Genomic DNA, 26,531 nt, shown 5'->3' with positions numbered 1-26,531 from the left:
CCATGCAGTATGTGCCCTCCTTAATACCCATTACCGGGCTAACCAATCCCCCCTCCCCCCTCCCCTCCCAAACCCTGCTTGTTTCTCAGGTCCATAGTCTCTCATGGTTCATCTCTCCCTCCAATTCCCCCTGCCCATTTTTCCCTTCCTTCTCTTAATGTCCTCCATGTTATTCCTTATGTTCCACAAATAAGTGAAACCATATGATAATTGACTTTCTCTGCTTGACTTATTTCACTTAGCATAATCTCCTCCAGTCCCATCCATGTTGATGTAAAAGTTAGGTATTCATCCTTTCTGAAGGCTGAGTAATATTCCATTGTATATATGGACCACATCTTCTTTATCCATTCATCTGTTGAAGGGCATTTCGGCTCTTTCCACAGTTTGGCTATTGCGGACATTGCTGCTATGAACATTGGGGTGCATATGGCCCTTCTTTTCACTACATCTGTGTCTTTGGGGTAAATAACCAGGAGTGCAATTGCTGGGTCATAGGGTAGCTCTATTTTTAAATTTTTGAGGAACCTCCACACTGTTTTCCAAAGTGGCTGTACCAACTTGCATTCCCACCAACAGTGTAAGAGGGTTTCCCTTTCTCCACAACCTCTCCAACATTTGTTGTTTCTTTCCCTGTCCATTTTTGCCATTCTAACTGGTGTAAGGTGGTATCTCAGTGTGGTTTTGATTTGGATTTCCCTGATGGCTAATGATGATGAACATTTTTTCATGTGTCTGTTAGCCATTTGTATGTCTTCTTCAGAGAAGTGTCTGTTCATCTCTTCTGCCCACTTTTTGACTTGATTATTTGTTTTTTGGGTGTTGAGTTTGAGAAGTTCTTTATAGATCTTGGATACCAGCCCTTTATCTGTAGTGTCATTTGCAAATATCTTCTCTACTGGGATTATCTTAAATGCTAGCTGCTGCAGCACACAAACTCAGAATCTCTATGGCTTAACACAAAGTTAATCTCACCAAAGTATGATGTGGGTTGGAGTGGATCTAATCCTTTTGCTGACTCGTGGGTCCAGGCTCCCTCCAGCTTATAACACTGGCCTCCCGGGTAGGGGAAGAGAGGGATAGAGTCACTTATCAACTCTTATGCATCACCTCTGCTCATACTCTCATCTGAATCACTCACTTCATGGGAGGCTGAGAACATAAGGTGTAATGCATTCCCAAACACTTGAAGTCTGCCCACCAGGAAGTAGGAGGTTTGAAATCAAGCTAGACTCCTCTCATCACCATGTTGGAACAGCCTTTCCAAGTACATTCTGGAAAACTGGCACCAGAGCCTTTCAAGGAATGGATTTGGTGTCATTTACATTTTAGTGGCAATATTCTTTTTTTTGTTGTTGCTTTAAATGTATTTTATTTTTAAACTTTTTTATTTTGAAATAGTTTGTAACATCCGTGGGTGATACATTCCAAAATCCCCAGTAGATGCCTGAAACCTATATATACTATGTTTTGTAGTATTGAACCCTGTATATACTATGTTTTGTCCTATACATACATATCTATGAAAGTTTAATTTATAAGCTAGGCACAGTAAGAGATTAACAGCCATAACTAATGATAGAACAATTATAACAATGTGCTATAATAAAAGTTATGCGAATGTGGTCTCTCAAAATACCTTATCATACTATACTCACCCTTCTTGCAAAGATGGGAGATGATAAAATACCTACGTGATGAGATGAAACAAGCTGAATGACGCAGGCATTGTGACATAGCGTTAGGCTACTACTGACCTTCTGATGATAGGTCAGAAGGAGGATCATGTGCTTCCTGACCACATTTGACCATGGGTAACTGAAACCATGGAAAACGAAACCTCGGGTGAGGGGGGACTGCTATATAAAAAGTTGTGAAAATAGCACACAGGGTACTTGTATGCCTTTACCCAGCTTCCCCTAATATTAACATCTTTCATAACCATAGTACAATGGTTGAAACCAGGAGATTAACATGGATATGATACTAATCTACAGATCTTATTTGAATTTTGTCAAAGGGAATGGTCTTATAACTAAAGCCAGAGTTGTTCTCAGGTTCCTGTTGGCACATCCCCATCACCCATAGGTGGGCTCTCATTGCCCACAGGTGTCTCTTACTTTACAAATGAGCATGATGAACTGAGAATCCCCCAAGTACCCCAGGCTAGGCCCCACACTGCTGAGTGTAACCCAGCACTGGGCCTTTTGTAGTTCATGCAATATGCCAGAACAAACCAGGGGAAGGAAGGACTTTCTTATTTATCAGACAGTAGACAACTCCAGTACTCTTGGGGACTTTTAAGATAAATAAGACCTAAAACTGCTTTAATAGGGTTATCCTAATATGGGCTTAGACACAGAAGGGTCAGATTGAGGGAGTCTGGATCAATCAACAGAAAATCATTTTCACTGCTGCCTTAATTCAAGCCTACTGAGTGCCTGGAATCTTGTAGAGATATGGGTGTGTTAGTCCTCTATTGCTGTGGAACAAATTACCCAAAATGTAGTGGCTTAAACTGTCAATACATATGTATTATCTCTTAATACTTCTGTGAGTCAGCAATTCAGGAATAGCTTAGCTGGGTGGTTCTGGCTCAGGGTCTCTTGTGGGGTAGTTATCAGCTGGCCTTGCAGTCATCTGAAGGCTTGGTTGGGGCTGGAGGATGGGCTGGGGCTTTCAGGATGGTCCATGGGACTGGCAATTTGGGCTTGGCTACTGGCAGGAGGCCTCAGTTCCTCTCCACATGGGCCTCCTCTAGGCCTGTTTGACATGATTTATAACATGGCAGCTGGCTTCCTCTAGGGTGAGCAGTTCAAGAGGGAGCAAGGTGGATTACCAGTCACACACCATCATTTCCACAGTATCCTGTTAGTTACACAGGTCAGCCCTATTCACTGTGGGAAGGGAGTACCTAAAGCCTGAAAACCAGGAAGTGAGGATCCTTGGGGGCCATCTTGTAGGCTGGCTACCACAGTGGGAGATAGAGAAGTGACAAGGCTCTGTGACATTCAATTTGTCATTTATTGAAAAAATAGTATTAATTACAATTACATAATACTGGAGATTTGGTTTTCATGGCTATTGTAGTGTTTTGGATTTTAATGAAAAACAAATCAAAACCAAGAACCATCAAAAGAAAGTGGGCCTCATCAATGTCAAAGTTTGGTGGGCAGAAGTAGAGATTTTGAGTCAGAAGGCTTGAATTCCAGTACTGATCTCTGTTGCCTACAAGGTTGTCTTGGGGAACAAAGAGGATGATGAACCCTGCCCTGTGGAACTCATGGGCTGTTTTGAAGAATGAACTCGAGTGTGAGGGGATGCATGAATTAGACAGTGTGTTATGGGAATATTAGTTATGATAATGAGGGAGATTTTAAAGATGCAGTGAGATTCGTTCAATACTTAAACCTGGAAACAACTGAGTATATTTTTCAGACGAAATGTTTTAGGATTGAGCTTATTGATTTTATTTTATTTTTCTTTGTGCTGGATAAAAATACCAGTGACTATGAGTACCTTTATTATGAGGAGCTGTAAGGTCAAAGCCATGGGGTGGGTTGTGGGGGAACCTGCATAGTTCTGTAAGGAAGTTTAAATCCAGGGGACTGGTCCATTTGGAGTTTTCTTCAGGGCCTTTCCATCTAGGATTGGGCCTTTGCCCTGTTTGCCATTGCCATTTGGCCTGTCCCAAATGTTTGCCTCTGACTGCTTTTCATAGATCAGTGTTTCAAATCCAGGGATTTTCTTCTGGCTCTTTCATCATGGGGAATTCACTCAGGAGCCTCAGCCTGCTGGTGGTTTATGAGGTCTGTGGCTGAATGTATGGGCTATAATCCCTGAGACCTGAGGGACAGATCTTGGAGACATAGCTAGAAAGTGAACTTAAGGTCAGGCAAAGATTTCTGAAAATCCATGTTATAGGTGGGAAAAACTTGAATTATCATAAATATTTGGTGCCCAGTGTTTTGCTATAAGGTTTGCTTATTAGTGTTAGCCTATCCACACAAAGTTATTATTTATTCAGCCCCTTTCCATGGATTTCTAGGGTAAGAGCATTCCAGGGTGAGAGCCTAAAGGCCTGGGATGTGTGTGTATTAAAGATTTAACTGTAGGTCTCAATATCAAACCGTCACCAGTCTGTCTTCTACTTATACTTAATTTCTAATAATTAAATGCTTGTAATGCTTTATGTCTTTGCAGTAGATATTAATACATGCGAGTGTTGATGAAATTTAACTTTCTTTTCTGAAATGAAGGAATTGTGCCATCTAGTTTCATTTCTCAATGACCACTAATGATTTGTAGTTTGGGCTCAACCCCAGATAAACATACAGATAACCAAATTATCTGGGTAGTAGGAGTGTTAGAAGAGGAGGGTGACTTTGCTTTTCTTTTTTTCTGCCAGCTTTATTGAGATATAATTGATATATAACCTTGTGTAACCTTAAGGTGCACAGTGAGATGATTTAATACACGTATATATTGTGAAATGATTACCACATTGAGGTTAACACCTCCATCACCTCATAGAATTACAAGTTTTCTTTTGTGGCAGGAACATTTAAGATTATTCTCTTAGCAACTTTCAAGTCTATAAAACAGGATTTTTTTGTTTTGTTTTGTTTTTTGTTTTTTAGCATGGTGATGGGTATTAAGGAGGGCATGAATTGCATGGAGCACTGGGTGTTATATGCAAACAATGAATCATGGATCACCACATCAAAAACTAATGATGTCCTGTATGGTGACTAACATAACATAATAAAATAAAATAAAATAAAATAAATAAAACAGTATTATTAATATAGTCACCATGCTGTACATTACGTCCTCAGAACTTACCTTATAATGGACATTTTATACTCTTTGACCAACATCTCCCCATTTCTCCCACTCTTCAGCCCCTGGCAACCACCATTCTACCATCTTTATATGAGTTTGATTTTTTTAGATTCCACATATAAGTAGGATCATGCAGTATTTATCTTTCTCTAACTTATTTCACTTAGCATTAATGTCCTCAGGGTCCATCCATGTTGTTGCAAATGGCAGGATCTCTTTCCTTTTTAAGACTGCATAATATTCCGTTATATAGATAATAGGTAGGTAGTTTTCTGTCAATGGACACTTGGGTTATTTCTGTGTTTTGGCTACTATAAATAAAGCTGTAATGAACATAGGGGTGCAGATATTTCTCTGAAATAGTGATTTCATTTCTTCTGGATATATACGCAGAAGTAGAATTATGGGATCATGTGGTAGTTATATTTTTAACTTTTTGAAAAATCTCCCTACTGTTTTTTGTCATGGCTGTACCAATTTCCATTGCTACCACTAAGGGTTCCCTTTTCTCCACATCCTCACTGGCATTTGTTATCTCTTAGCTCTTTGATGATAGCCATTCTAACAGGTGTGAGGTGATATCTTACTGCAGTTTTCATTTGCATTTCTGATGATTAATCATGTCGAACATCTTTTCATATACCTCTTGTCCATTTGTATGTCTTCTTTGGAAAAATGTCTGTTCAAGGTCTTCTGCCCATTTAAAAAAATGGGATTATTGGAGGTTTCTTGCTGTTGAGTTGTATGAGTTTCTTATGTATTTTGGATATTAACCCCTTATCTTGTATATGGCTTGCAAATATTTTCTCCCATTCCTTTGATTGTCTTTTCATTTTGTTGATATTTTTGTTTTTCTTATCCCACTGGTTAAACATGATTGACTTAAAATAGTTATGCTTCTGTTTCTCTGAACACAGCCCATGTTAGCATCAAAGGAAGAATTTTTGGTAGAACCAGCTGCTAACCCGCTTATTTAAAGCTGGGACACTGGTTAGCAGTTGAAGATGTGACTGTGTGGTGCAACATGAGCCTGCACTTTGAGAAGTAGCACTCTGAGACATGGGATCTGGTTCAACACTGGCTTGCTCTGTGGCTTTGGACAGGTTACTCACCTTTCTGTGTAGCAAGTAGCTAAAGTGCCTGTACTGGCATCTCTGGCACATTTTAGGCACTGAACACAGAACTTTATAGTTCTGTTTAAGATGTCTGGGATGTCTGGATGAATACTTTCTTTAAAAAAAGAAAATTGATGGGGCACCTGGGTGTCTCAGTTGGTTAAGTGTCTGCCTTTGGCTCAGGTCATGATCTCATGGTCCTGGGATTGAGCCCTGTGTCAGGCTTCCTGCTCAGTGGGGAGTCGGCTTCTTCCTCTCCCTCTGCCCTCCCCCACTTGTGTATGCGCGTGCTCTCTCTCACATAAATAAAATCTTAAAAGAAAAAAAAGAAAATTGGGGCATCTGGGTGGCTCAGTTGGTTAGGTGTCTGACTCTTGATTGCGGCTCAGGTCATGATCTCAGGGTCATGAGATCAAGCCCGGCATTGGGCTCCACAGTGCATGTGGAGCCTGCTTAAGATTCTGTGCCCCTCTCCCTCTGCTCCTCCCCTTCCCAGCTCTCTCTCTCTAAAAAAAAAAAAAAAAAAAATCTGTAAGTACAGATAACTCAAATGTGCATGGCAGCTTTCTTAAGAAGAATTTAAAATTTCAAGGCACGTGTTGTGATGAGCACTGGGTGTTATACACAACTAATGAATCGTTGAACACTGCATCAAAAACTAATGATGTACTATATGTTGGCTAACTGAACATAATAAAAAAACAGCAACAAAGTAAGGTCTTTTTGTGTACCCCACAAAAAAATGTGGAACAGACATCTTTCTGGGATATAGTCTGATGTGTCAGATCCTGAGTCAGGTGCTGAATAACTTGACCAAAAGCAGCACCTGGTGTTGGTTTGCACTTTTGGCCCTGTTGCTCCCACTGTGACTGCTTGGGCTGACATGGTCTGGGGGAAAGGTAGGGGTGCTCTAAGATTTACCTGGCTTTATAGAATCTTTCCTCCCTCCTTCAGGAGCAACTACGTGTACATGTGCTTTTGCCATTTTATTCATGACGTTTAATTTCTCTGTTCTTGTCATATCAACTCAGCCTGAAATTGAGATCACTTAAACATCATTCTTTTAAGGTCATTCCTAGGTTTCTTTAATTTTTTTTATGTTTCATAGGGTTTCTTATGACTAGCTAAAACAGTATTTTTAAATACTTATTTAGCATAAAATACTTTTTATTTATTTTTTATTTTAAAGGATTTATTTATTTGAAAGAGGCAGAGAGAGAATGAGTGTTTGTGAGTGGGGGGAGGGGCAGAGAGAGAGGGAGAGGGAGAATCTCAAGCAGACTCCCTGCTGAGCACAGAGCCTGATGCAGGGCTCGATCTCATGACCCTGAGATCATAACCTGAGCAGAAACCAGGAGTTGGACACTCAACCAACTGAGCCAACCAGATAGCCCTAGCATAAAAGACTTTTTAAAATCGTTGCTCTTTTAACAACTTCAAGAAAATTGCCAAGCATTAAAAAATTAGATAAATTCAGGAGACATAAAAAGAGAAGTAAATTTGATTAGATAAAAATTAACCCTTCTTCTACCATAAGGAAATTTAGAAGATAAAAGTTAGACAAGGAGAGTCTTTTGGCTTTCAACTTGGAAGAGCCCAAGGTGCGCCTTTCTTTGGTTGTCCCAAATCCTGGTTCATCCGACATCAGCTGCCTAAGTTCAACCCCAGTGTGATCAAAGTCATGTACCTGAGGTGCACTGGTTGGGGAGTTGGTGCCACATCTACCCTGGCCCCCAAGATTGGCTCCCTGGATCTGTCTCCAAGAATGGTTGGTGATGACATCACCAAGGCAGCCAGTGATTGGAAGGGTCTGAGGATTACAGTGAAACTGACCATTCAGAACAGACAGGCCCAGATTGAAGTGGTACCTTCTGCCTCTGCCCTGATTATCAAAGCCCTCAAGGAACCGACAGACTGAAGCAGAAAAACATTAAGCACGGTGGAAATATCACTTTTGATGAGATTGTCAACGTTGCCCAACAGATGTGGCACCGATCTGTAGCTAGAGAGTTCTCTGGAACATTGAAGAGATCTTGGGGACTGCCCAGTCTGTGGGCTGCAGTGTGGATGGCCGCCACCCTCATGATATCATAGGTGACATCAAGAGTGGTGCAGTGGAATGCCCGGCTACTTAAGAACTACCAAGGAAGAGGAAAATGTTTCAATAAAGGATCATTTGATAACCAAAAAAAAAAAAAAAAAAGTTAAGACTAGGAGAAAATATTTTCAACTTTTTTTTTTGTCTCGCAACATCAACTTTATTTGTACAAATAAGGATATCATGGGAGTAATTTCTAAAACCGTGTCTCCTGTTTTCAACATTTTTAAAAAAAGATATATTTATCTTAGTGAGAGCATGCACAAGCAGGGCGAGGGGCAGAGGGAGAGGGAGGGAAGCAGACTTCCTGCTGAGTGTAGAGACCAATGCGGGGGTTGATCCTACAACCCCAAGATCGTGACCTGAGTTGAAATAAAAAATTGGATGCTTAACCCCCTATTTTCAACATTTTTTAATTGAATTTTTAATTGAGGTAATTACAGCTTCGCATACAACTGGAAGAAATAATACAATGAGATATTGTGTACCCTTTACCCAGTTTCCCTTATGGCAGTATCTTGTAAAAGTATAGTATAATATCACAACCAGGACATTGATTCAGTCCACCCATCTTTAGGGTGAGTGATTTCTCTTTTTGCGTATTGATCTAGCACCATTTGTTGAAAAGGCTGTCTTTTCCTCCATTTTTACCCTTTTGTCAAAACCAGCTGGACTTGCTTGTGTAGATCCATTGTTGGGTTCTCTTATTTTGTTCCATTGACCTATGTGCCTGTCTCTCCACTACTACCACACTGTCTTGACTACTGTAGCTATATAGTAAGCCTTAGTATTGGGCATAGTGATTCTTTCCATTCTATTCTCCTTTCCAGACTTGTTTTAGTTATTCTGTGGCCTGTGCTTTCTCCAATAAATTTTAGAATAAGCTTGTCTACAAAAAACTAAGCTGGGATTTTGATAGGAATTGCATTAAACCTGTATATCAGTTTGCAGTGAATTAACTTTTTTACCATGTTGAGTCTTCTACTGCAGAAACACGGTTCGTCTCTCCATTTATGAAATATTTTCTTTTTTACAAAGAACTAGTACTTGGAACCCATAGTGAGCTTCTACCAATCAAAAAAAAAAAAAGCCAAAATTCCATAGGAAACTAGGAAAAGGCTATTTTTAGTCAATTCTCACATGAAATACAAATGGCTTCTAAGATTTGGAAAGATGCGCAATCTTACTGGTGTTCCAGGAAATGCAAATTATAAGATCCCATTGTTGTGTATGATGAGATTGGTAAAAATAAAATGGGATAATATTATTAATTGATAAGAGTATAAGAAAATGGACATATTTTGATGTAGTCCCAATAGTTAATTTTTGCTGTTGTTTCCCTTGCCTTAGACATATCTAGAAAAATGCTGATTTTTCAACAAAAACAACTGATGTCAGAGAAATTACTTCCTGTGCTCTCTTCTAGGATTTTTATGGTTTCAGGTCTCACATTTAGGTCTGTAATCCATTTTGAGCTTATTTTTGTGTATGATATAAGAAAGTGGTCCAGTTTCATTCTTTTGCATGTAGTTGTGCAATTTTTCTCAACATCATTTGTTGAAGAGACTATCTCCCATTGCATATTGTTGCCTCCTTCGTTGAAGATTGACCATATAAGTGTGGGTTATTTCTGGGCTTTCGGTTCTGTTCTATTGATCTGTGTGTCTGTTTTTGTACCAGTACCCTACTGCTTTTATTACTACAGCTTTGTATTATATCTTGGAGTCTGGAATTGTGATACCTCCAGTTTCATTCTTTTTCAAGATTGCTTTGGCTATTTTGGGTCTTTTGTGGTTCCATACAGATTTTAGGGTTATTTGTTCTTGTTCTGGGAAAAATGCTGTTGGTATTTTGATAGGGATTGCATTAAATGTGTAAATTGCTTTGGATCGTATGGACATTTTAGCAATATTTGTCCTTTCAGTCCATGAGCATGGAATGTCTTTCCATTTCTTTGTGTCTTCAGTTTCTTTCATCAGTGTTTTACAGTTTCACGGTCTGGGTCTTTCATCTCTTTGGTTAAGTTTATTCCTAGGTATCTTATTATTTTGGGTGCAATTTTTTAAAGATTTATTTATTTATTTTAGAGAGAGAGAGTGCGTGCGTGAGCAAGGGAAACGAAAGCAAAAATTAACTATTGGGACTACATCAAAATATGTCTATTTTCTTATACTCTTATCAATTAGTAATATTATCCCATTTTATTTTTACCAATCTAATCATACACAACAGTGGGATCTTACCACTGCAGAGCCTGATGCAGGGCTCAGTCTCACAACCTTGAACCACAACGTGAGCTGAAACCAAGAGTTGGACGCCCAACTGACTGTGCCACCTAGGCATCCCTATTTTGGGTGCAGTTGTAAATGGGATTGTTTTCTTAATTTCTCTTTCTGTTGCTTCATTATTAGTGTATAGAAATGCAACAGATTTCTGTACATTGACTTTGTATCCTGCAACTTTAATGAATTCATTTATCACATCTAGTAGTTTGTTGATAGAGTTGTCCTTAGGATTTTCTCTATATAGTATCATGTCATCCGCAAATACTGAAAGTTTTACTTACCACTTTGGATGCCTTTTGTTTCTTTTTGCTCTCTGATTGCTGAGGCTATAACTTCCAGTATATGTTGAATAGAAGTGGTGAGAGTGGCTATTCTTGTCTTATTTCTGATCTTAGGGGAAAAGCTTTTAGTATTTTTACCACAGAGTATGATGTTAGCTGTAGGTTTTTTTTTTTTAAATATATGCCCTTTATTATGTTGAGATGTATTCCCTCTAAATCTACTTTGTTGAAGGTTTTAATCATGAATGGATGTTGTGCTTTGTCAGGTGCTTTTTTGGCATCTGTTGAAGTGATCATATGGTTTTTATCCTTTCTTTAGTTGATGTGATGTATCATATTGATTGATTTGTGAATATTGAACCACCTTCACATCCTAGGAATAAATCCCACTTGATCATTGTGAATGATTTTTTTATACATGCATTTTCTTTAAATAAACTCTATCTCCATCATGGGACTTGTACTCACAACCCCGAGATCAAGAGTTGCATGCTTTACTGACTGCGCTAGCCAGGCGGCCCTGATTTTTTAAAATATATTGTTGGATTTGGTTTGCTAGTATTTTGTTGAGGATTTTTTGCATCTATGTTCATCATTGATGTTGGCCTGTAATTCTCTTTTTTTGTGGTGTCTCTGTCTGGTTCTGGTATCAGGGTAATGCTGGCCTCATAGAATGAATTTGGAAGTTTTCCTTCCTTTTTGATTTTTTTGGAATAGTTTGAGAAGGACAGATATTAATTCTTCTATTTTTTTTTTTTTTTTTTTTAATTTTTTTATTCTTATGTTAATCCCCTTACATTACAACATTAGTTTTAGATGAAGTGTTCCATGATTCATTGTTTGTGCACAACACCCAGTGCTCCATGCAGAACGTGCCCTCCTAAATACCCACCACCAGGCTAACCCATCCTCCCACCCCCCTCCCCTCTAGAACCCTGTTTGTTTTTCAGAGTCCATCGTCTCTCATGGTTCGTCTACCCCTCCGATTTCCCCCGCTTCATTCTTCCCCTCCCGCTACCTTCTTCTTCTTCTTCTTTTTTTTTTTTTCTTAACATATATTGCATTATTTGTTTCAGAGGTACAGATCTGAGATTCAACAGTCTTGCACAATTCACAGCGCTTACCAGAGCACATACACTCCCCAGTGTCTATCACCCAGTCCCCCCATCCCTCCCACCCCACCCCCCACTCCAACAACACTCAGTTTGTTTCCTGCGATTAAGAATTCCTCATATCAGTGAGATCATATGATACATGTCTTTCTCTGTTTGACTTATTTCACTCAACATAATACCCTCCAGTTCCATCCACGTCGTTGCAAATGGCAAGATCTCATTCCTTTTGATGGCTGCATAATATTCCATTGTATATATATACCACATCTTCTTTATCCATTCATCTGTCGATGGACATCTTGGCTCTTTCCACAGTTTGGCTATTGTGGACATTGCTGCTATAAACATCGGGGTGCACGTAGCCCTTCGGATCCCTACTTTTGTATCTTTGGGGTAAATACCCAGTAGTGCAGTTGCTGGATCATATGGTAGCTCTATTTTCAACTTTTTGAGGAACCTCCATACAGTTTTCCAGAGTGGCTGCACCAGCTTGCATTCCCACCAACAGTGTAGGAGGGTTCCCCTTTCTCCGCATCCCCGCCAACATCTGTCGTTTCCTGACTTGTTAATTTTAGCCATTCTGACTGGTGTGAGGTGATATCTCATTGAGGTTTTGATTTGGATTTCCCTGATGCCGAGCGATATTGAGCACTTTTTCATGTGTCTGTTGGCCATTTGGATGTCTTCTTTGGAAAAATGTCTGTTCATGTCTTCTGCCCATTTCTTAATTGGATTCTTTGTTCTTTGGGTGTTGAGTTTGATGAGTTCTTTATAGATTTTGGATACTAGCCCTTTATCTGATATGTCATTTGCAAATATCTTCTCCCATTCTGTCGGTTGTCTTTTGGTTTTGTTAACTGTTTCCTTTGCTTTGCAAAAGCTTCTTATCTTGATGAAGTCCCAATAGTTCATTTTTGCCCTTGCTTCCCTTGCCTTTGGCGATGTTTCTAGGAAGAAGTTGCTTCGGCTGAGGTCAAAGAGGTTGTTGCCTGTGTTCTCCTTTAGGATTTTGATGGACTCCTGTCTCACATTGAGGTCTTTCAACCATTTGGAGTCTATTTTTGTGTGTGGTGTAAGGAAGTGGTCCAGTTTCATTCTTCTGCATGTGTCTATCCAATTTTCCCAACACCATTTGTTGAAGAGACTGTCTTTGTTCCATTGGACATTCTTTCCCGCTTTGTCGAAGATTAGTTGACCATAGAGTTGAGGGTCCATTTCTGGGCTCTCTATTCTGTTCCATTGATCGATGTGTCTGTTTTTGTGCCAGTACCATGCTGTCTTGATGATGACAGCTTTGTAATAGAGCTTGAAGTCCGGAATTGTGATGCCACCGGCTTTGCTTTTCTTTTTCAATATTCCTCTGGCTATGCGGGGTCTTTTCTGGTTCCATACAAATTTTAGGATTATTTGTTCCATTTCTTTGAAAAAAGTGGATGGTATTTTGATGGGGATTGCATTGAATGTGTAGATTGCTCTAGGTAGCATTGACATCTTCACAATATTTGTTCTTCCAATCCATGAGCATGGAACGTTTTTCCATTTCTTTGTGTCTTCCTCAATTTCTTTCATGAGTATTTTATAGTTTTCTGAGTACAGATCCTTTGTCTCTTTGGTTAGATTTATTCCTAGGTATCTTATGGTTTTGGGTGCAATTGTAAATGGGATCGACTCCTTAATTTCTCTTTCTTCTGTCTTGTTGTTGGTGTATAGGAATGCCACTGACTTCTGTGCATTGATTTTATATCCTGCCACTTTACTGAATTCCTGTATGAGTTCTAGCAGTTTTGGGGTGGAGTCTTTTGGGTTTTCCACATAAAGTATCATATCATCTGCAAAGAGTGAGAGTTTGACTTCTTCTTTGCCAATTTGGATGCCTTTGATTTCTTTTTGTTGTCTGATTGCTGTGGCTAGGACTTCCAATACTATGTTGAATAGCAGTGGTGATAGTGGACATCCCTGCCGCGTTCCTGACCTTAGGGGGAAAGCTCTCAGTTTTTCCCCATTGAGAATAATATTTGCTGTAGGTTTTTCATAGATGGCTTTTATGATATTGAGGTATGTACCCTCTATCCCTATACTCTGAAGAGTTTTGATCAAGAAAGGATGCTGTACTTTGTCAAAAGCTTTTTCGGCATCTATCGAGAGGATCATATGATTCTTGTTCTTTCCTTTGTTAATGTACTGTATCACATTGATTGATTTGCGGATGTTGAACCAACCTTGCAGCCCAGGGATAAATCCCACTTGGTCATGGTGAATAATCCTTTTAATGTACTGTTGGATCCTATTGGCTAGTATTTTGGTGAGAATTTTTGCATCCATGTTCATCAGGGATATTGGTCTGTAATTCTCCTTTTTGATGGGGTCTTTGTCTGGTTTGGGGATCAAGGTAATGCTGGCCTCATAAAATGAGTTTGGAAGTTTTCCTTCCGTTTCAATTTTTTGGAACAGTTTCAGAAGAATAGGTATTAATTCTTCTTGAAATGTTTGGTAGAATTCCCCTGGGAAGCCATCTGGCCCTGGGCTTTTGGTTTTTGGGAGATTTTTGATGACTGCTTCAATTTCCTTAGTGGTTATAGGTCTGTTCAGGTTTTCTATTTCATCCTGGTTCAGTTTTGGTAGTTGATACATCTCTAGGAATGCATCCATCTCTTCCAGGTTATCTAATTTGCTGGCATAGAGTTGCTCATAATATGTTCTTATAATTGTTTGTATTTCTTTGGTGTTGGTTGTGATCTCTCCTCTTTCATTCATGATTTTGTTGATTTGGGTCATTTCTCTTCTCTTTTTGATAAGTCTGGCCAGGGGTTTATCAATCTTGTTAATTCTTTCAAAGAACCAGCTCCTAGTTTCGTTGATCTGTTCTACTGTTCTTTTAGTTTCTATTTCATTGATTTCTGCTCTGATCTTTATGATTTCTCTTCTCCTGCTGGGTTTAGGCTTTATTTGCTGTTCTTTCTCCAGCTCCTTTAGGTGTAGGGTTAGGTTGTGTACTTGAGACCTTTCTTGTTTCTTGAGAAAGGCTTGTATTGCTATATACTTTCCTCTTAGGACTGCCTTTGCTGCATCCCAAAGATTTTGAACAGTTGTGTTTTCATTTTCATTAGTTTCCATGTATTTTTTTAATTCTTCTTTAATTTCCTGGTTGACCCATTCATTCTTCAGTAGGATGCTCTTTAGCCTCCATGTATTTGAGTTCTTTCCGACTTTCCTCTTGGGATTGAGTTCTAGTTTCAAAGCATTGTGGTCTGAAAATAGGCAGGGAATGATCCCAATCTTTTGGTACCGGTTGAGACCTGATTTATGACCTAGGATGTGGTCGATTCTGGAGAATGTTCCATGGGCAGTAGAGAAGAATGTGTATTCCGTTGCTTTGGGGTGGAATGTTCTGAATATGTCTGTGAAGTCCATTTGGTCCAGTGTGTCATTTAAAGTCTTTATTTCCTTGTTGATCTTTTGCTTAGATGATCTGTCCATTTCAGTGAGGGGGATGTTAAAGTCCCCCACTATTATTGTATTGTTGTTGATGTGTTTCTTTGCTTTTGTTATTAATTGCCTTATATAATTGGCTGCTCCCATGTTAGGGGCATAGATATTTACAATTGTTAGATCTTCTTGTTGGATAGATCCTTTAAGTATGATATAGTGTCCTTCCTCATCTCTTATTACAGTCTTTGGTTTAAAATCTAATTTGTCTGATATAAGGATTGCCACCCCAGCTTTCTTTTGGTGTCCATTAGCATGGTAAATGGTTTTCCACCCCCTCACTTTCAATCTGGGGGTGTCTTTGGGTCTAAAATGAGTCTCTTGCAGACAGCATATCGATGGATCTTGTTTTTTAATCCAGTCTGTTAGCCTGTGTCTTTTGATTGGGGCATTTAGCCCATTTACATTCAAGGTAACTATTGAAAGATAGGAATTTAGTGCCATTGTATTGCCTGTAAGGTGACTGTTACCATATATTGTCTGTGTTCCTTTCTGGTCTATGTTGCTTTTAGGGTCTCTCTTTGCTTAGAGGACCCTTTTCAAGATTTCCTGTAGGGCTGGTTTTGTGTTTGCAAATTCCTTTAGTTTTTTTTTGTTCTGGAAACTTTTTATCTCTCCTTCAATTTTCAATGACAGCCTAGCTGGATAGAGTATTCTTGGCTGCATATTTTTCTCATTTAGTGCTCTGAATATATCCTGCCAGTCCTTTCTGGCCTGCCAGGTCTCTGTGGATAGGTCTGTTGCCAATCTAATGTTTCTACCATTGTAGGTTACATATCTCTTCTCCCGAGCTGCTTTCAGGATTTTCTCTTTGTCTGTGAGACTTGTAAGTTTTACTATTAGATGTCGGGGAGTTGACCTATTTTTATTGATTTTGAGAGGGGTTCTCTGTGCTTCCTGGATTTTCATGCCTGTTTCTTTCCCCAAATTAGGGAAGTTCTCTGCTATAATTTGCTCCATTATACCTTCTGCCCCCCTCTCTCTTTCTTCTTCTTCTGGGATCCCAATTATTCTAATGTTGTTTCGTCTTATGGTATCACTTATCTCTCGAATTCTGCCCTCATGATCCAGTAGTTGTTTATCTCTCTTTTTCTCAGCTTCTTTATTTTCCAGCATTTCATCTTCTATATTACTGATTCTCTCTTCTGCCTCATTTATTCTAGCAGTTAGTGCCCCCATTTTTGATTGCACCTCATTAATAGCCTTTTTGATTTCTACTTGGTTGGATTTTAGCTCTTTTACTTCTCCAGAAAGAGTTTCTCTAATAACTTCCATATTTTTTTCAAGCCCAGCTAGTATCTTTAAAGTGATGATTCTGAACTCTAGATCTGACATCGTACTAATGTCCGTATTGAGTAGGTCCCTGGCAGTCGGTACTGCCTCTTGTTCTTTTTGTTGAGGTGATTTTTTCCGTCTCGTCATTTTGTGCAGAGGAGAATAGATTAATGAGAGAACAAAATGCTAGCAGAGTAACCACGTCCCCAGAAAATATACTCTAAACAAATCAGAAAAGACCTGAAGCAGTGGGATAAGAAGGGGAAAGAGAGAAAAAAAAAAAAGAAAAAAAAAGAAAAAGATAAAGATAAAAACAACAACAAACAAAACAAAAGAACAACAACAAAAGAAAAACCAGAATGTGATCAAATATGATCTATATGGTATATAGATCAGTGCCACACACTAGATTTGGGGTGTGTTTTGGTCTTTTAGAAGAAAGTGTCTCCCAAAATTTTAAAGAAAGAAAAACTTATATATGTACAAAAATAAGGGTTGATATGATGAAGGGATGGAAAATGACTGTAAAAATGGAAATTATAAAAAATTTTATAAAAGGAATTGATAAGAAGTTGTTTGAAAAAAGAAAGAGGATTTAAAAAAAGAAAAAAGAAAAAAAAAGGGAGAGGATGTGATCAGGCAGGGGAATAGAGAACACCATATACTAGAGATTTAGGGTATATTTTAATCTGTTAGAAGAAACTATCTCAAAATTTTAAAGAGAGAACAACTTATATATATAAGCCAAAAATATGGGTAACTACTATGAAGGGATAGAATATGACTCTAAAAATGAAAAATAAAAATGTTTTTTTTAAAAAAAGGGATTGATAAGATGTTGTTTGAAAAAGGGAAAAAGAAAAATTCAAAAAGAAATAAAAAGACAAAAAGACAGTTAAAAAAAAATTAACTTTAAAAGACTAAGGAATCATGGTAAAAAAGCCGTGAATTCTATGTGCAGTAGTCCCTTAGCGCTGGAGTTCTGCTGTTCTCATTGATCGGTAAACTTGGTCTTGGCTGGCTGTTCTCGCTGATCTTCTGGGGAGGGGCCTGTTGCCGTGGTTTCCAAATGTCTCTGCCGGAGGCGGAATAGCCCCGCCCTTGCCCCCTCCCGGCTAAGTAATCTGCTCGGGTTTGCTCTCCGGGGCTTTTGTTCCCTGCGAGCTTTCCGTACAGCTTTGGAGGCGGAGAGTGAAAATGGCGGCCTCCCAATCTCCGCCCCGGAGGAGCCGAGAACTCGGGCCCGCTCCTCAGTGAGCCCCCAGAGAAAAGTCGTCAGTCACTCCCGTCTCCCCGGTCTGCAGCTGCACTCCGTGCTCAACCGGCCTGTGACCGCACGTTTCTATCTCTGGCACCCGATCCCGGGTGGAGTCTCCAAACCCAGCAGATCCCTGCGGTGCCCTCCCGCGCGGCTCCTCCCGGGGGAGGAAGGTGAGTCTCCCCGGATCGGCCGCTTGTTGGGTCCCTGCTGGAGGAGCAGGGGCCCGACTGGGCCGCGGATCGCGGTTAATGGCAACCCCAGCTGAGAGCCTGCGCCTGGGCTCCGCCTCTGCAGCCGGCTTCCCTGCTGCGTTACCTGGGAGCTCTGCTGCCCTCAGGCACCCCCGGTTTTTCTGTGACCCTGAGGGTCCTGAGACCACACTGTCCCGGAGGGTTCCACCCCCCGCTGAGCCACCAGAGTGACGTCCCTCGGCGGAGCTGACTTTTAAAAGTTCCGATTTTGTGCTCCGCGGCTCTATCACTTGCCAGAAGCGGCCGACGGAGGCCCCTCCCCCGCCGTCTATCCTCCCGAATATCGCCTCGGATTCACTTCTCCGCACGTCCTACCTTCCAGAAAGTGGTCGCTTTTCTGCTGAGACAGTTGTTGCTCTTCTTTTCTTCGATCTCCTGTTGAGTTTGTAGGTGTTCAGAATGGTTTGATCCCTATCCAGCTGAATTCCTGAGAGGAGACGAAATCCAGGTCTCCTACTCCTCCGCCATCTTGCTCCGCCCCTTAATTCTTCTATTTTTAAATGTTTGGTAGAATTCCCCTGTGATGCTGTCTGGTCCTGGACTTTTGTTTGTTGGGATTGTTTGATTACTGACTGATTCAATTTCATTGCTGGTAATTGGTCTGTTCAAATTTTTGTTTCTTCTTGGTCCAGTTTTGGGAGCTAATATGTTTCTAGGAATTTATCCATTTCTTCTGGGTTGTCCAATTTGTTGGCATGTAATATTTCATAATTTCAGATATACTAAAGAATATTTCAGTTTTTTTCATAATCCTTTGTATTTCTGTGGAATTGGTGGTTATTTTTCCTCTTTCATTTCTGATATTGTTTATTTGAGTCCTTTTTCTTTTTCTTTTTTTCCTTTATTTATTTATTTTATTTATTTATTTTTAAAGACTTTTTTATTTATTTATTTGACAGAGAGAGACACAGAGAGAGAGGGAACACAAGCAGGGGGAGGGGGAGAGGGAGAAGCAGGCTTCCCGCTGAGCAGGGAGCCCGATGCGGGGCTCGATCCCAGGACCCTGGGATCATGACCTGAGCTGAAGGCAGACACATAACCGACTGAGCCACCCAGGCACCCCTTTTTTTCCTTTTTTTAATGAGTCTGGCTATAGGTTTGTCGATTTTGTTGATCTTTGCAAAGAAATAGCTCCTGATTTCATTGATCTGTTGTTTTTTGTTTCTATTTTATTTTTTTCTGCTCTAATCTTTATTTTCCTTCTTCTACCGGTTTTATGTTTGTTCTTGTTTTTCTTGCTCCTTTAGGTGTAAGGTTAGGTTGTTTATTTGAGATTTGTCTTGCTTCTTGAAGTAGGCCTGTTTTGCTATAAAATTCCCTCTTAGAACAGCTTTTGCTGCATCCCATGGATTTTGGACCATTGTGTTTCCATTTTCATTTGTCTCCATGAATATTTTTTTTCCTCTTTGATTTATTGGTTGACCCATTCATTGTTTAGTCACATTTTATTTAACCTCCACATACTCATGGTCTTTCCAGATTTTTTCTTGTGGTTGATTTCCCGTTTCATAGCATTGTGGTCAGAAAAGATGCATGGTATGACTTCAGTCTTTTTTAATTTGTTGAGACTTGTTTTGTGGCCTAATGTGTGATCTCTTCCAGAGAATGTTCCATGTACACTTGAAAAGAATGTGTATTCTCCTGTTTTAGGATGGAATGTTCTGAATATATTTGTTAGATCCACCTAGTCCAATGTGTCATTCAAAGCCACTGTTTCCTTGTTGATTTTCTGTTTGGGTGATCTATCTACTGATGTAAGGGGGTGTTAAAGTCCCCTATTATTGTTGCATTACTATTGATCAGTTCCTTTATGTTTATTATTAACTGTTTTATGTATTTGGGTGCTCCCATGTTGGGTGCATAAATATTTACAACTGTTATATCTTCTTCTTGGATTGTTCCCTTTATGATTATGTAGTGTCCTTCATCTCTTATTGCAGTCTTTGTGTGTGTGTGTTTTATAGTCTCTTTTAAAGTCTGTTTTGTCTCATATAAGTATTGCTACCCCAGCTTTTTTTTTTTTCACTTCCATTTGCACGATAAAATGCTTTTCTCTTCCTTCACTTTCGATCTGCATATATCTTTAGGTCTGAAATGAGTCTCTTATAGGCAGCGTGTAGATGGGTCTTGCTTTTTAATCCATTCTGTTACCTGGTGAAGACTTTTCAGAAGGCATTTAGCAATGTTGATCAAAATTAGAACCAAGACAGGGACACCTGGGTGGCTCAGCCGGTGAAGCGTCTGCCTTTGGCTCATGTCATGATCCCAGGGTCCTGGGATCAAGTCCTGCATTGGGCTCCTTGCTCACTGGGGAGCCTAGTCTCTCTCTGCTGCTCCCCCTGCTTGTGCTCTCGCTCGCTCTCTCTGACAAATAAATAAATAAATAAATAAATAAATAAAATCTTTAAAGATAAAAAAACTAGACCCAGACGTAAGTGGACTGAGCAATTTCACTTCTTTTAACCTCTCTTTCAGAAGTCTGTGCACATGTGCATGAAGGTATTGGTACAAGAGGGCTCAATATGGCATTATGGAGACAACCAAAATGCTCATCAGTAGAGGAAAGGTTAGACAAATCATATCTCATTTGTAGTGTAGAATACTGTGCACCATTTAAGAAGAATGAGGCTGACCTATTTGTACTGACATTCAAATTAGGTAAGAATAGGAAAGAAGTCAAATTATACCCCCTTCCATTTTTAGTACTACTTTGCTTTTAAACAGATATAAACTGGCCATCTGCTTATTTCTGACTTTCCTGTCACACTGTTGAACTGATACAGATGCTTCAGATAATTATGCTGTGGCTCAGGGAGTCTAAATTACTGATAAGTTAACTTTATTTTTATGGCTCTTATCTTGAAGTCATTTTTATTGCTTTCCTTGTGTACCAAAATGGGGAATAAATATCCAGGGCCGGGGGAATGGGACCATGCCGCAGGCAGGAATGATATGCCTCTGGCTATGTTGAGTGCTCTTGTCCTCTCAGTGCCCTGGCCCTTTGTAATCCTACTCCAGTCAGAAGGGCATTGCTAACCTCTTTGAGGAATGGCCTTTTCTTTGACAAGGTCTTAGTAGGGCTGGCATCTGAAGAAGTCTTGTTTTCATGATGCATTTGGGAGAAAAGTTTCATAAAAGGTATCCATACAACAATTGAGTAAATGCCTTGATCTATGTGCCTATCAAAATGAATTGATCATTAAATTTAATAAATCACAACATTTATTTTTTTTTCAAAAAAACTTCAGGACAGAATTGCTTCTGTGACCAGAGCCCTTTTCCAATTAAAAATATTTTATCAGGAGGTTTTTTTTTTTTTAAGATTTTATTTATTTATTTGAGAGACAGACAGCATGAGAGGGAGGAGGGTCAGAGGGAGAAGCAGACTCCCTGCCGAGCAGGAAGCCCGATGCGGGACTCTATCCCGGGACTCCAGGATCATGACCTGAGCCGAAGGCAGTCGCTCAACCGACCCAGGCACCCCTTATCATGAGTTTTTAAAACAAGAAGAAATAAGACAGTGAACACAGTGTATCCACCTCCCAGGCTAAGAAAGTGGGTTCTTGAAGATGTTCCAGTGAGGGGAGGGCTGGCCATTTTATTGCCCATTGTGCTGATTAACATTGGTATCTGGGGCTCAGCTCCATGCTGTTGTGGTGGCCCTTCTATAGCAGGGCCACATGGAGTGCTTATGTTTAGGGTTGGTGTGGAGCACCTGGTCTGGCTGAAGTGTCCTTAGCAGACCACCTCTGCCCACAAGTTGTTTCCAGTGTCCCGGGAGAGAGAAACAGGAAATTCCTAGCCTATTTTAAGAGTTTCTTTAAGAGAGGAATGTCCCGGGTGCTATGGCAGAGCACACTATTGTATGTGTATTAGTGTGTATATGAGAGAGAGAGGTGAGAGAGGGAGGGAGGATATATGTGTGGGTAAGTGAGAAGGACGTCTTCAAGGTAAGGGACAGGTTTTTGCAAAGACACAGGGAGAGAGAGCATAAGCATATTAGTTATTTATGGTTGGGTAAGAAAATACCTAAAAACTTAGTGGCTTACAGCATTTATTATCTTACATTGTTTCTGAGCATCAGGAATTCAGGAACAGTTTAGCTGGGTGGTTCTGGCTCAGAGTCTGTGGTGGGGTTGCAGTCAAGATGTCAGGCCAGGGCCACCATCCTCTGCAGGCTCAACTGGGGCTGGAGGGTCTGCTTCCAGAGTGGCTCACTCACATGGCTGGCAAGTTGGTACTGGCTGTTAGCAAGATTCTTAGTTCCTTTCCTGATGCTTCTTCCTAGAACTATTTGACTGTCCTCACAGCAAGCCGCCAGCTTCCACAGAGCAGGTGATCCGAGAGAGCAGGGTATAAGCTGTAACATCTTCTGTGACCTAGCCTTGCTGGCCATTTTACAGTGTCCTGCTGGCCACACCGGCCAGCTATAACTACTGTGACGGGGGTGGACACTCCGTAAGGGCATGCATACCAGGAGGCAAGGATTATGGGGGCACTCTTGGAGGCTGCTGCCATAGCCTGGTCCTGAATCTGCAAGCCGGTCTGTAGGCCAGGGGCGGGGGGCGGGGCAGCTGTGAGTTGGGGGAGCTGATTGGGCTGGGAATCCCAGTATAGACTCTGGACACTGCTTTAAGTACTTTCTATTTTATCTTCAAAGCCCTAGGGAGTCCTGGAAGGATTATAAGGAGGCAAATGACATGCTCAGTGTGCTTTTCAGTCTATAGCTCTGGTAGAGGTGTGCAGTGTGTTGGAGTGGGAGGCAGATGGGTGACCCAAGGGCTGCTGGTGGTGGTCTGTTTAGAGGCTCTGTAGTCCTTACCCTCCCTGGAGCATCTGGAGCTGGGTGAGGATCCCCAATTGTGGCAAATCCCACCTCTCCCTACCTCCTTCTCTGTATGGGAGACTTGGGCTATAGACTTAATAAGCCAGTGGCTTCCAGAGTGAGCTGTGGGGAAAAAAAAAGTCATTTAGAGTATGGGAAGTAAATATTACCACTTTTATTTATCTGTATCTCATTTTTTAAAATGTCTATTTTTAGGACTGTTTTATGATGTCCTTAGTGTGTGAGTACCACAGCAAGATGTATATAACTTAGAAGTTAGTGAATGTGCGTCATTGGGGTACGTGCCCCACATCTTTTACCAATACGGTAGATGATCACTGAGTTTCAAGACCTCCACTAAGAGGGAGGCTGGTCCTGGGGTGTGGGACAGGGTTGGCAGCTGTGCCCAGTGTCTCCCTCTATGACTGGGTGCTTTCACAGAGGCCCTGGCACACCTTAGCACTGTCCTCAGGAGACCTGTGCAGGCCCAGTGCCCACTTAGCCATCTGGTGGTAGCTGGCTTGCCCTGCAAGCCTCTAGCAATCGTCCCTTGTGACCCGGGTCACTTTAGGGAAGCCATTCTTAGGCATCCTCTGGCCTCAGAGTCATACCTGCATTTACATTAGGCTCAGAAGTGTTGGTGGTTCTGCCCTGGCAGGTCATTCAGTTTCTCTGAGGACCCCTGTTGGTTTGTAAAACAAGGGTAGTCCTCCTCTTCAGGGTGCTTTGGTGGAAGGGCCTCCTGCAGTGCCTAGCATGTAATATTCTTCTGCCTTCCCAGACCCCACATTATGCACAGTAGGCCAATACGGACTGAAGATTCCTTCCTGACAATGTCCCAGGTCAGGACTCCAGGGGGTTACTATCATTCCCTCATTTAGGCCCTGCGGCCCCAAAGACACATTGAGTTCCAGGAGGATCCTGGCTTACTCAGCTTGGTTACACATACTCTGTTTGAATGGTGTCCTGAGTTAAAAACATAAGTAGCTTTGATAACAAAGTGAAATGTCCTTAGCAATTGGGACCTCTGTTCCTGAGAAGCAGCAGTTTTTAGTGTTTGATGAAGTATACCCATCCTTTGCAGCCTTTGTGTGCCAGGCTTACTTTGTAGTCTGAAATTAAAAAAAAATAAGAGTCAATTCTCATAGTCTTTTCAGTAACTTTGAAGTATCTTTACAAAAGAATGCATCTGGTCTACAGGGCATATTTTTGTAATCCCTTGCATGTAATTTGCAAAATGTATCTTCTTAATCTTTTATTTTGAAATAACTTTATATTTACAGAAAAGCTGCAAAATAGTAATGAGTTTCTGTACACTCGTCTGGCTTCCCCTAATGTTAACATCTTACATGAGCCTAGCACAGTTATCAAAAGCAGGAAGTGAGCATTAGTACACCACCATTAAGTAATCGTCAACCATTACTTGAATTTCCCTGATTTTCCTACTAGTGTGTTCCCTTTTGTGTTCCAGGATCCCATCCAGGATCCCATCCGGATGCCACACTGGGGTTTGTTATGTCTCTTTGGTCTCTTCCGTCCTAGGACAGTGCCTTGGTCTCCATGTTATATTTTTGAAAATGTGTAAATCTGACTTTGTAGAAATCCTTTGAACATAATTTTGTTTTTTTTTCTCCAAGTCCCTGTTGCCCCCAGCTATGACCTGGCTGCTTCTTGGGTCACAGCCAGTTACATGCCTGGCACATAGTACTTGCTCATTGAATGGTAGCTGCTGTTGTTTTGACAATAAATGAGGCATGGTCATTGGCCTGCCACCAGTGTTACTGTTGGAGCTTATCATTGGACTCCTTATATGGCACCTGTGGGTAAAATGCTTTCTAGTTTACTCAGATTCAGGTTTCCCAGTGCAGGTGTGAGATGGGAAAGTGCCTCAGACTATGTGCTGTGAGCAACTGTTTTTAGTCTCGGGAGATCTGGTGCAGTAGTGGGGGCCGGAGTGGTGTTCTCTCTTACAGATGTGTTGTGCACCTACGAATCCACACCAAGCCTGAGAAAGCCCAGATCTCAATGTTCAGGTTTGTGCATGATAAACTGCACTGTTTCTGGGGAGCCTGATTGCTTATAAGGTGGCCTTTCCCAAGACTGTTGGGTGCTCTAGAAGTGTATCTGGGGCTGTGGAAGGACATATGCAAAAGTGGTACTCGGTGTTCACAGACTATGACAAAAAATTCTTTTCTTTCTAGGCCTGATATTGGGTATACATATATAGTAGTGGTAGGTAGATGGTGGGGGTGGGTGTTGTTTTATTCTAGAGTTTTCTGTAAAAGTGAATTAGTTACCTGGATTCTGGAGTTGTGCCCAAATCTTTGGGTATTTAACTCAAGAATCCCAGTGTTTGCGTGTGTGCACGCATGCATGCATGTACACATGAGACAGACACACGCACATACACACATACCCCTAGGGAGACAGAGACTGAGAGGTCTAGGTGTTCCCAGGACTGAGGGGGATCTCTGGGATGTGGGACTTTCAGTGCTAAAACTGGGACAGTCTCAGGCAAACTGGAATGGTTGGTTGCCCTATAAAGGACTTACTTGGGACAGAGGATGATGGGCATTGGTGATACCTACAACATTCCCAGTGGCAAGTTTCTAGTCCTAGTCTTCTGCCATTTGCTCTGTCCCTTTTTTAAAAAATTCTTATTTAAAAAATTTTCTTCTTATGATTACCAACACTTTATTATTCTTGTTTTATTAATTCCCTCTCTGTGTTTTGCTGGAGAGTTTTGAAACATTTCCCTGGTATCCTCCCATTTTTTTTACATTTGATGTCATTAAAAATAAACTTTTGTTTTGGGGTAATCTTAGATATCCAGAAATGTTGCTGAGAGTACAGAGTTCTGAATACCTTGCATCCAGCATATCCCATTGTTATCGTCGTACCTTTCCATGGCACATTTGTGAAAATTAAGAAATTGACATTGCTGGGGCGCCTGGTGTTTCAGTTGGTTAAGCGTCTGCCTTCAGCTCAGGTCATGATCCTGGGGTCCTGGGATTGAGCCCTGCGTCATCGGGCTCCCTGCTTGGCGAGGAGCCTGCTTCTCCCTCTCCCTGCCACTCCCCCTCCTTGTGCTCTCTCTCTCTCTCTCAAATAAATAAAATCTTAAAAAGAAAAAAAGAACTTGACATTGGTACATTACTATTAACTAAACTCCAGATTTTATTTGGATTTCACCAGTTTTTCCATTTATATACTCTTTCTGTTCCAGGATCCAGTCTAGGGCACATTACATTTTATTGTCTTTGGCAGTTTCTGACTTTGAGGGGTACTGGTCAGGCACCCCATAGAATAGCCTCAAATCTGGGTTTGTCTCATGTGTTTTGTGATTAGACTGGGGTTATGGGTTTTGGAAAGAGCATCCCAGAGGTAGGGTGCTCTTCTCGTCTCATCCTATCAGGGGATAGGTGACACCCATGTAACATCCCCGGTGATGCAAACCTTGATCACCTGGTTGATGTCGGGTTGGCCAGATGGCTCCACTACAGTGTTACTGTTTTTCCCTTTCTCTCTGCAATTCTGGGAAGTGAATCCTGAAGCACAGGGGCACCTTGAAGGGGTTCGGGAGGATGAAGCCCCACTTCCTGGAGGGGGAAGTATTCCATGTATTATTTGTAGGGTTGCAGGACACCCAGATGACTTTGATTTTCAGATAAACAATGAGTAACTTTTTGGTGTA

General features: G+C 40.9%; 1 protein-coding gene and 1 pseudogene across 3 annotated transcripts in view; both read left to right on the top strand.

Annotated features, from left to right (window-relative positions):
- The window catches only part of DTD1 (D-aminoacyl-tRNA deacylase 1), a 182,034-nt gene that overhangs the window by 52,429 nt on the left and 103,074 nt on the right, over positions 1–26,531 (top strand). The window lies entirely within an intron of this gene.
- On the top strand, positions 1,581–11,362 carry LOC135361784 (large ribosomal subunit protein uL11-like; annotated as a pseudogene).

Source organism: Mirounga angustirostris, unplaced genomic scaffold (assembly GCF_029215605.1).
Source record: "Mirounga angustirostris isolate CCGP_5_RB_7025 unplaced genomic scaffold, mMirAng1.0.hap1 SCAF_10, whole genome shotgun sequence".
NCBI classification, from domain to species: domain Eukaryota; kingdom Metazoa; phylum Chordata; class Mammalia; order Carnivora; family Phocidae; genus Mirounga; species Mirounga angustirostris.
The sequence above is the reverse complement of the archived record's forward strand: the minus strand, read 5'-3'. Positions and strand labels throughout refer to the sequence as shown.